The following is a 10,343-nucleotide window of genomic DNA, read 5'->3' as shown; positions in this document are numbered from 1 at the left end:
CTAAGTGGGACAGGGGCATAAAAGACTAGTGGGGAACTGGGAAGGAGAGAGAAAGCAAGGGCTACCTGAAGTTAGAGAAGTCAATGTTCATACTGCTGTGGTGTAAACTACCCAAGCAAAATATGAGGTGCTGTTATTCCAATTTGCGCTGGGCCTCACTCTGACCATGGAGGAGGCCCAAGCCAGAAAGGTTGGATTGGGAATGGGAGGGGGAGTTGAAGTGCTGAGCCACCGGGAGATCAGGTAGGTTAAGATGAGTGTTCAGTGAAATGATCGCCGAGCCTGCGTCTCGTCGATATCCAGGAGTCGACACCCGGAACAGCGGATACAGTAAATGAGGTTGGAGGAGGTGCAAGTGAGCCTCTGCCTCACCTGGACTGTTTGGGTCCTTGGATGGAGTCAAGGGGGGAGGTAAAGGGACAGGTGTTGCATCTCCTGCGGTTGCAGGGGAAAGTACCTGGGGGGTGACACATTCCAGGTGCCAACTTCTCTACATCGGTGAGAACAATAGTGGCGTTTAAGAGGCTTTTGGACAGGCACGTGGATATGCAGGGAATGGAGGGATATGGGTCTTGTGCAGGTAGGTGAGTGATGGTCTTGGCATCATGTTGGGCACGGACATTGTGGGTTGAAGGGCCTGTTCTTGTGCTGGAGGTTCTATGTTCTATATCTTTGGGTTAACCCCATTTGGAGTATTCTGGCCGCCCCATTGCAGGAGGATGTGGAGACGTTCAAGAGGGTGCAGAGGAGGATTAGCAGAATGCTACTGGATTAAGGGGCATCAGCTTCGGGAAGAGGTTGGACAGACTTGGATTGTTTCCTCTGGAGTGTCATAGGTTGAGGGGAGACCTGATATAGATGTATCAACTTCTGAGAGGCACAGATAGGTTAGACAGTCGGAACCTGATTCCCAGGATAGAAGAATCAAGTATTGGAAGGCACAGATTTACGGTGGGAGGGGTAAAGTGTAATGGAGACGTCAGGGACATGTTTTTTACACAGGGTGGTGGGTGTCTGGAACGTGCTGCAGGAGTGGTGGTTGAGGCAGATGTGTTAGAGGCTTTTAAAAGATTTTAAATAAACAGGGAATGGAGGGGTATGGGCTATGTGCAGGTAGATAAGTGATGGTCTTGGCATCGTGTTCAGCATATACATTGTGGGCAGAAGGGCCTGTGCTGTTTTATGGTCTATTAGACTTCGGTCAGGCTGCATGTGGAGTATTGAATGCAGTTCTGGTCGCCCCCATTACAGGAAGGATGTGGAGGCTTTGGAGAGGGTGCAGAGGAGGTTCACCGGAATGCAGCCCGGATTAGAGGGTTGGGCAGACTTGTTTTTTTTTCTCTGGTATGCTGGAGTTACTGATAGAAGTATCTAAAATACTGGGAGGCATAGATAGGATAGACAGTCAGAACCTTTCTCCTGAGGGTGGAGATGTAAGACTAGACTAGAGGACATACAGTAGCCTTAAGGTGAGAGGAACAAAGTTTAAAGGAGACTAGACTAAGTGGGACCCGTTGGGTCCCATGTTCACATGGGAGGGCTGGTCCCCCAATGCAATATTCCACATCTCCATCAATTCTAATATTGGTGGCCAGTGGGTGGGGCACTTTCTGGGGTGCTAGTATGGGTGTTGTGGGCCGAAGGGACTAGCTTCCAGAAGGCTAGTATGGACATTATGGGCCGAATAGATTATTGGGCTGGCAGCTCAGTCACTCGGGCCCGTTGGGCTGGCAGCTCAGTCACTCAGGCCCGGTGGGCTGGCAGCTCAGTCACTCAGGCCTGGTGGGCTGGCAGCTCAGTCACTCAGACCTGGTGGGATGGCAGCTCAGTCACTCAAGCCTGGTGGGCTGGCAGCTCAGTCACTTAGGCCTGGTGGGCTGGCAGCTCAGACACTCAGGCCTGGTGGGCTGGCAGCTCAGTCACTCAGGCCCGGTGGGCTTGCAGCTCAGTCAATCAGGCCTGGTGGACTGGCAGCTCAGGCCTGGTGGGCTGGCAGCTCAGTCACTCAGGCCTAGTGGCTGACAGCTCAGGCACTCATGCCCGGTGGGCTGGCAACACAGTCACTCAGGCCTGGTGGGCTGGCACCTCAGTCGCTCAGTCCTGGTGGGCTGGAAGATCAGAAACTGCCAGAAATTCTGCCGCAAACAGGTGAGAGACTCTGTGAGAGAGAAGGGGGGAGAGGTGGAGAATTTTAGACATTTTTCATCTTTTTCTGCAGATCACAGCAATGAAGGAGGAAAGTATATCCTGACCTGGATCTCCCAGGGGTTTAATACTTGCAGGGGGAATACTTACTGATGGGCCGAAGGGACCCCTCTTGGGCCTGATGGGCAAAAGGGATTCTCTTTAAAAAAACAATCTGAGTGAAATCTCAGTGAAAGGCAATTTTTCTGGACTTTTCCTGGCCTCGCACAGGAAATGCACCCCCTGGGCTAATACAGGCAATTTGGGCAAAAGGGACTGGCTTCTCGGCTAATAGGGGCATTGTGGGCCGAAAATTGTGATTTAAGGCAAACCAAACAACTCATTTAATTTCATTTCCATTTAAATTTCAAGCACAGGGCAGACCAAACAACTCATTTCATTTCCATTTCCATTTCAATTTCAAGCACAGGGCAGGCCAAACAACTCATTTCATTTCCATTTCCATTTCAATTTCAAGCACAGGGCAGGCCAAACAGCTCATTGCATTTTAATTTCATTTCCATTTCCATTGTAGTTTCTAGCACAGGGCAGGCCAAACAGCTCATTGCATTTTAATTTCATTTCAATTTCCATTGCAGTTTCAAGCACCGGGCAGGCCAAACAGCTCATTGCATTTTCATTTCATTTCCATTTCCATCGCAGTTTCAAGCACAGGGCAGGCCAAACAACTCATTGCATTTTCATTTCATTTCCATTGCAATTTCAAGCGCAGGGCAGACCAACTCATTGCATTTTCATTTAATTTCCGTTTCCATTGCAGTTTCAAGCACAGGGCAGGCCAAACAACTCATTGCATTTTCATTTCATTTCCATTGCAGTTTCAAGCACAGGGCAGGCCAAACAACTAATTGCATTTTCACTTAATTTCCATTTCCATTGCAGTTTCAGGCACAGGGCAGACCAAACAACTCATTTCATTTTCATTAAGGGCTAACAGATCATTTATTGCAAGTACATTGCAGACTCACCGTTCAGTTGATTCACAGCTTAGAATCACAGTTGCGGCCTCTCCCTCACGACCTTCCAGAGTGATTGACTCATGTCCAGGCATCCGGGGATTTATAGTCCTGCCCCCCCCCCCCCCCCAGAAGGGGCGTAACCTTTATCATTGTGATTGACAGGCGAGAGGACCAATCTGTTGATCTCAAGATTTTTTAAACACTCTTAACTTTTTTATTTTTCATCGATCAGAAAAATCCTCGGAGCTGCGGAGGAGGATTGTGGGTAAGATGGCCAAAAATCATAGCATATAGGGTAGCGTTTTTTCTAAAATCAATATACAACGCAGACAGGAAGTGGTCAAGATGAGACTTTTAGTTATATAGATGTGTTGGAAGGAACTGCAGATGCTGGTTTAAACCGAAGATAGACACAAAATGCTGGAGTAACTCAATGGGACAGGCAGCATCTCTGGAGAGAAGGAATTGGTGACATTTCGGGTCGAGACCCTTCTTCAGACTTAAAGGAGATGTGCAAGGCAAGTTTTCTTTCGACAGAGTGATGGGTGCCTGGAACGCTGCCAGGGGTGGTGGTGGAGGCAGATACGATAGTGGCGTTTAATGGGCTTTTAGATAGGAACATGGATATGCAGGGGATGGAGGGATATGGATCACGTGCAGACAAGGGAGATCAGTTTATCTTGGCATCCATTTTGGTTCTGTATGGCACTTTGGCACTTTCCTATCACAGTCGGCACAGAAATTGTGGGCCGAATGGCCTTTTCCTGGTGGTACGGTTTTGTGTTCTATGAGATGGGGCAGACTTGGCGGATTGTGGAAGGGGAAGGGAAGCCTCCGTGCCGGTCCCTGCTCCTCCCCCGATGACCAGAGGATAGAAACATCGAAAATAGGTGCAGAGGTAGACCATTTGGCCCTTCGAGCTAACACCGCCATTCAAAACGATCATGGCTGATCATCTAAAATCAATAGCCTTCTCCCCATAGCCCTTGATTCCTTTAGTCCTAAGAGCTATACCGCATCATAATCTCTCTTGAATACATCCAGGGAATCGACCTCCATTCCTTTCTCTGGCAGAGAATTCCACAGATTCACAACTCTCTGGGTGAAAAAGGTTTTCCTCATCTCAGTCCTAAATGGCCTACCCCTTATTCTTAAACTGTGACCCCTGGTTCTGGACTACCCCAACATCAGGAACATTTTTCCTGCATCTAGCCTGTCCCAATCCCTTAAGAATTGTATGTGTTTCTATATGATTCCCTCTCATCCTAAATTCCAGTGAATACAAGCCCAGTCAATCCATTCTTTTATAATATGTCAGTCCCACCATCCCAGGGATTAACGTGGTGAACCTTCACTGCACTCCCTCAATGGCAAGAATGTCCTTCCTCAAACTAGGAGACTAAAACCGCACACAATACTCCAGGACGGGGCTAGAGACGAGAAACGAGGCCGGTCGGGGAGGAGAGGGAACTGGGGTCTGGCCGACCGCTCCCTCATGGTTTGCTGTGGGGAACAGAGGCGGATGGGCGAGGAGAAGGACGTGGCGTTCAAGGAAGGAGATGGCCGGAGGCCGGCAACAGCCTGGGATTTTCCTGGAACAGGCACCGCTCGTACGAAATAGAGCGTGGACTTTGAAAATGGCGACAAAACATGGCGCCTCTTACAATGCGGGTTCGTTAGACCATTTCTGTTCATTTGCTAATTGGGTATGACAACACTCTACTGGACTGTTTAGTGTAGTTTAGTTTAGAGATACAGCACAGAAAACATGCCATTCGGCCCACCGTGTGTGCGCCGACCAGCGATCACCGCACACGAGCACTATCCTATACACACTAAGGACAATTTTACAATTTTACCGAAAGCCGTACCACGCAGGGGAGAAAAGTTTAATGTGGAAGTTAGACGCACAATGTTGGCGTAACTCAGCGGGACAGGCAGCATCTCTGGAGAGAAGGAATGGGTGACGTTTCGGGTCGAGACCCTTCTTCAGACTGAAGGCAGCGGAGTAGGAGTGGAAGTATTTATGTACCTCCCACTCGTGTAACATCAGTCGGAAGAAGGGTCTTGACCCGAAATGCCTCTCATTCCTTCTCTCCAGAGATGCTGCCTGTCCCGCTGAGTTACTCCAGCTTTTTGTGTCTCCCCATATTGAAGTAACGACCAAGAGGGCACACCCAACGCTCTCTACTTCCTTGGAAGGCTCAGGAAGTTCGGCATGTCCCCTACAACTCTCACCAACTTCTACAGATGCGCCGCAAGAAGCATTTTATCAAACATGCATTTTATGACAGCATGGTTTGGAACCGCTTCAACCAAGAACGCAAGAAATTGCAGCGAATTGTGGACGCAGCCCAGACCATCACACAAACCAACTCCCTTCCATTTACTCCATTCATATACACGCTGCCTCGGCAAGCCCAGCAGCATAATCAAGGAAGAGTTGCACCACGGTCACTCCCTCTTCTCCCCTCTCTTATCGGGCAAGAGGTACACAAGTGTGAAAATACACACCTCCAGATGAGAGACTGTTTCTTCCCAGCTGTTATCAGGCAACTGAATCATCCCACCACAACCAGAGAGCAGTGCTGAACTACTATCCACTTCATTGGTGATCCTCAGACTATCCTTGATCGGTCTCTAATGGCTTCATCTTGCATTAAACGTTATTCCCTTATCCTGTATCTAATCACTCGGGCTCGATTGTTATCATGTATTGTCTTTCCGCTGCCTGGATAACACACAACAAAAGCTTTGCACTGTACCTCAGTACACGTATAAATAAACCAAATTGTAATTGTAAAGGGCCTGTCCCACGAGCATGCGACCTGCATGCGACAAGCGCGACCTAACGTGGTCGCTTGAGCCGTACGGTCTCGCAGGGCCGGTCCCACTTCGATCGCCGGAGCCGTATGGAGTTGAGCGGAGCTGGTCCCGACATCACGCGGGGCTCCGAAAAACTGACACTGTTCAAAAATTCCACGTGGCAACGGCCTGTCGGCCCACAGCCGCATTGAGGCCATACGCACCGCCTCGAGGGGCGTACGTAACGTCTCGATGTCATACGCACCGTCTCGACGCCGTACGCAGCGTCTTGATGGCGTACGCCTAGTGCGAACTTCCCGCGGACTTCGTTCGAACATCACGTCAACTCGTACGGGATCACTCGACCTCCGCGCGGCCCCCGCTTCCGGTTTGGTCGTGCTTGCCGCATGCAGTTGCATGCTCGTGGGACAGGCCCTTAACTGTAAAAAGCCAAACTCCGTTCTCTTCTCAAATCCTTGCTTTGCCTCTGTGTGACAACTGTACTTGTGAAAGATTACTGAAAGCTCCCAGAACACTAACGTTCAAACATGTCCAACCATCTGCCTATAAAGATATAATAAAGGAACTGCAGAGAGTCATAGAATCATACAGTGTGGAAACAGGCCTCTCGGCCCCACTTGCCCACTGACCATCTACACTAGTCCCACCTGCCTGCGTTTGGTCCATATCCCTCTACCCCTGTACCATCCATGTACCTGTTGGACAGTTTCTTAAACATTGGGATAGTACCAGCCCTAACTACCTCCTCCGGCAGCACATTCCATACACCCACCATCCTTTGTGTGAAAGAGTTACGCCTCAGACTCCTATTAAATCTTTTCCCCCTCAGCTTAAACCTATGTCCATTGGTCCTCGATTCCCCTACTCTGGGCAAGAGACTGTGTGCATCTACACAATCTATTCTTCTCATGATTTTGTACACCCCAGTCATTCTCCTGCACTCCAAGGAATAGAGTTCCAGCCTATTCAACCGCTCCCTGTAGCTCACACCCTCTAGTCCTGGCAACATCTTCGTAAATCTTCTCTGTACCCTTTCCAGTTTGACAACATCTTTCCTATAACGTGGTGCCCAGAACTGAACACAATACTCTAAAAGCGGCCTCGTCAACGTCTTCTACAACTGCAACATGACCTGCTTCTAGTATTTTTATTTTTTATAGAAAGCGAGAAAAAGAGAGGGTAGAAAGTTACAAATAAAAAAGAAAGCAAAAAAAAAAACAAAAAAAAAAACACAACAGAAAAACAAGGGAGGTGGAATGGGTTACCTGTAATACATCAATGGAGATAGGTTCGTAGGTTATAAAGTATAGCTTTTCATCTGTTCCTGAGTTCAAGTTTCAGCTGGGTCCTCGTGCTGTGCCAATCTATCCCTTCAGATAGTTAATGAATGGAGCCCAAATTTTATGGAAAAGATCTTGTTTGTCCATTAAGACAAGTCTAATTCTTTCTAAGTATAGGGTCTCCGACATTTCCGTAATCCACATTTTAATTGTGGGGGTTGTAGGGCCTTTCCAAAATTTTAATATTAATTTTTTTCCGGTTATTATACTGTAATTGAGGAAGTTTCTTTGCTTTGTTGTGAGTGTTAAGCTTTGTTCTGATATTCCAAGTATTATTAATTTTGTGTCTGGGTCCAGTTTTGTATTAATAACTTCTGAAGTTATTTCAAAAATATCTGTCCAGAAATGTTTAAGTTTTATACAGTTTGCAAACGTATGTGTTAAATTAGCCTCTAAATGTAGACATTTATCACAAATAGGAGAGATTTGTGGGAAGATTCTATTTAGTTTTATTTTAGAGAAGTGTAGTCTATGTAAGACCTTAAATTGTATTAAAGTATGTCTGGCATTTAATGAACATTGATGTATTTGTTGTAAACTTTCGTCCCACATATCTTTCGTGATAGGATGACCTATTTCATTTTCCCATTTGTATCTATATGGTTCGGTCGGTGGTACCTCGTTATTTAGTAGGGTGTTATAAATATAAGCTATTAGTTTTTCAGTATTAGGATGCTTGTTCAGACATTCATCAAGAATTTCTGATTCCCTATTCCTGTAAACTTGTGTATTAGATTTAACATAATCTCTAATTTGTAGATATCTGAAGAAATTATTTGAGTGCAGTCCATAATTCTGTTGTAACTCTTGAAATGAAAGAAAAGTACCTTTCCCATAAAGATGTCCTATATTTTTGATTCCATGATTTTTCCATTGTGTGAAACCTTTGTCCATAAAGGATGATTTGAATAAAGGATTATTTACAATGGGAAGGCAGAGTGGTATATTATTCAATTTTAAATCTTTTTTTATTTGTTTCCAAATTCGTATTCCACTATGTATTATGGGGTTTTCTTTATAGGTTTTTTTGTGCAGTTTTGTGGGGGCAAATATGATCGGTCCAATTTCAAAAGGTATACAGTCTTCCTTTTCCATCATTAGCCAATCTGGTTGTTGATCCATTTCTTCCAGCCAAAAATTCATGTTTTTAATATGGACTGCCCAAAAATAAAATAAGAAATTTGGCAAAGCCAGACCTCCATTTATCTTTGATTTACATAAATGTTTTTTACTTATTCTATGATTCTTATAATCTCAGACAAAACTTGTAACAATGGAATCGACTTTTTTGAAAAAAGTTTTTGGGATATATATCGGAATTAATTGAAGTAGGTACAGCAGTTGCGGTAAAAAAATCATTTTTATAGCATTAATTCTCCCAAGCATTGAAATGGGGAGTGTTTTCCAGTATTGAATATTCTTATGTAGTTTATTCAGTAAGGGTGGGAAATTTAGTTTAAATAAAGAGGTATATGTCTTAGTTACATAGATTCCTAAGTATTTAAATTTATCTTTAACTATTTTAAAAGGGGATTGTTGTATTGTATGTAAATTGAATTTTGTTATTGGCATGATTTTGCTTTTATTCCAATTGATTCTATATCCTGAAAACTGACCAAATTGAGTTATTAGATTTAATAGGTTTGGAATACTAGTTTCTAATTTTGTAATATATATTAGTATATCATCTGCATATAAGGAGATTTTATTCCTTGTGTCTCTAGTATTGTATCCAAATATTCCTGGATGGTTTCTAACGCTTTCTGCTAGGGGTTTGATTGCAAGAGCAAATAATAGTGGGGATAGTGAGCATCCTTGTCTACAGCCTCTAGAGAGATTAAATTTAGTTGATAACATTTTGTTTGTTAATATTCTAGCTGTTGGGTTAGAATATAACAATTTAACCCATGTACAGTACTTCTCTCCTAGTTGAAATTTTTCCATCACCGAAAATAAATATGGCCATTCTACCTGGTCAAATGCTTTTTCAGCATCTAACGAGATAATTGCTAGCTCTGCTAGCTCCTAATGTCTATACTGCTGATGCTGGTTTGTACCAAAGCTTGACACATAATGCTGGAGTAACTCAGTAGGTCAGGCAGAATTTCTGGTGAAAAAGGATAGGCTGAGTTACTCCAGCATTTTGTGTCTATCATCTGCCTATCAAACCCACCCCTCCAACCTGAATCCACCTATTACTCGCCAAGCTTTGTCCTGCCCCACCTATCTTGCAGCTATCTCCCCCCCCCCCCACACAACAATCAGTCTGAACAAGGGCCATGGCCTGAAACATTGCCTACCCATGTTCTCCAGAGATGCTGCCTGACCCACTGATTTGCTCCAGCACTGTGTGTCTTCTTTTTTTGTAAAGTCTTGCGTCATTTAGTTTGTATTCTTCTCGATTCTCATCAAGGGCGATAATCTCACTGTGGAATCAAGGAACTGCAGATGCTGCTTTACAAGTCCCGGCCCGAAACGTCATCTATCCGTGTTCTCGAGAGATGCTGCCTGACCCGCTGAGTTACTCCAGCACCACTGGAACCATCCTCTCCACATCCACTCCATCCAGGTCTTTGGTTTATTTTATACATTTCAATGAGGTCCATCCTTCTCAACTCCAGCCAGTGCCGTCAAACGCTCATCATACTTTTTTTGCGATCATCTTATTGACTTTTGTCCATTCATTTGATGTGTGGATTTTACAAACATTGTGCTTTCTTCTCACAACTTCCTCCACAGTTATTTTTGCAGCGTTGTCTACTTGATTATGTACCGTTCTGTCCCTGCATCTGAGTGGAGACACAAGAGACAGCAGATGCTGGCAACTGGAGCAACAAACAACACAATGGACAAACCAACTTCTCTTCCATTGATTCCATCTACACCTCATGCTGCCTTGGCAAGGCCAGCAGCATCATCAAGGACCAGTCTCACCCTGGTCATGCCTTCTCCCCTCTCCCATCTGGCAAAAGGTACAGAAGTGTGAAAACGTACATCTCCAGATTCAGGGACA

The sequence above is a fragment of the Amblyraja radiata genome, chromosome 43 (genome assembly GCF_010909765.2).
Source record: "Amblyraja radiata isolate CabotCenter1 chromosome 43, sAmbRad1.1.pri, whole genome shotgun sequence".
NCBI classification, from domain to species: Eukaryota; Metazoa; Chordata; class Chondrichthyes; order Rajiformes; family Rajidae; genus Amblyraja; species Amblyraja radiata.
This window is presented reverse-complemented; position numbering follows the sequence as displayed.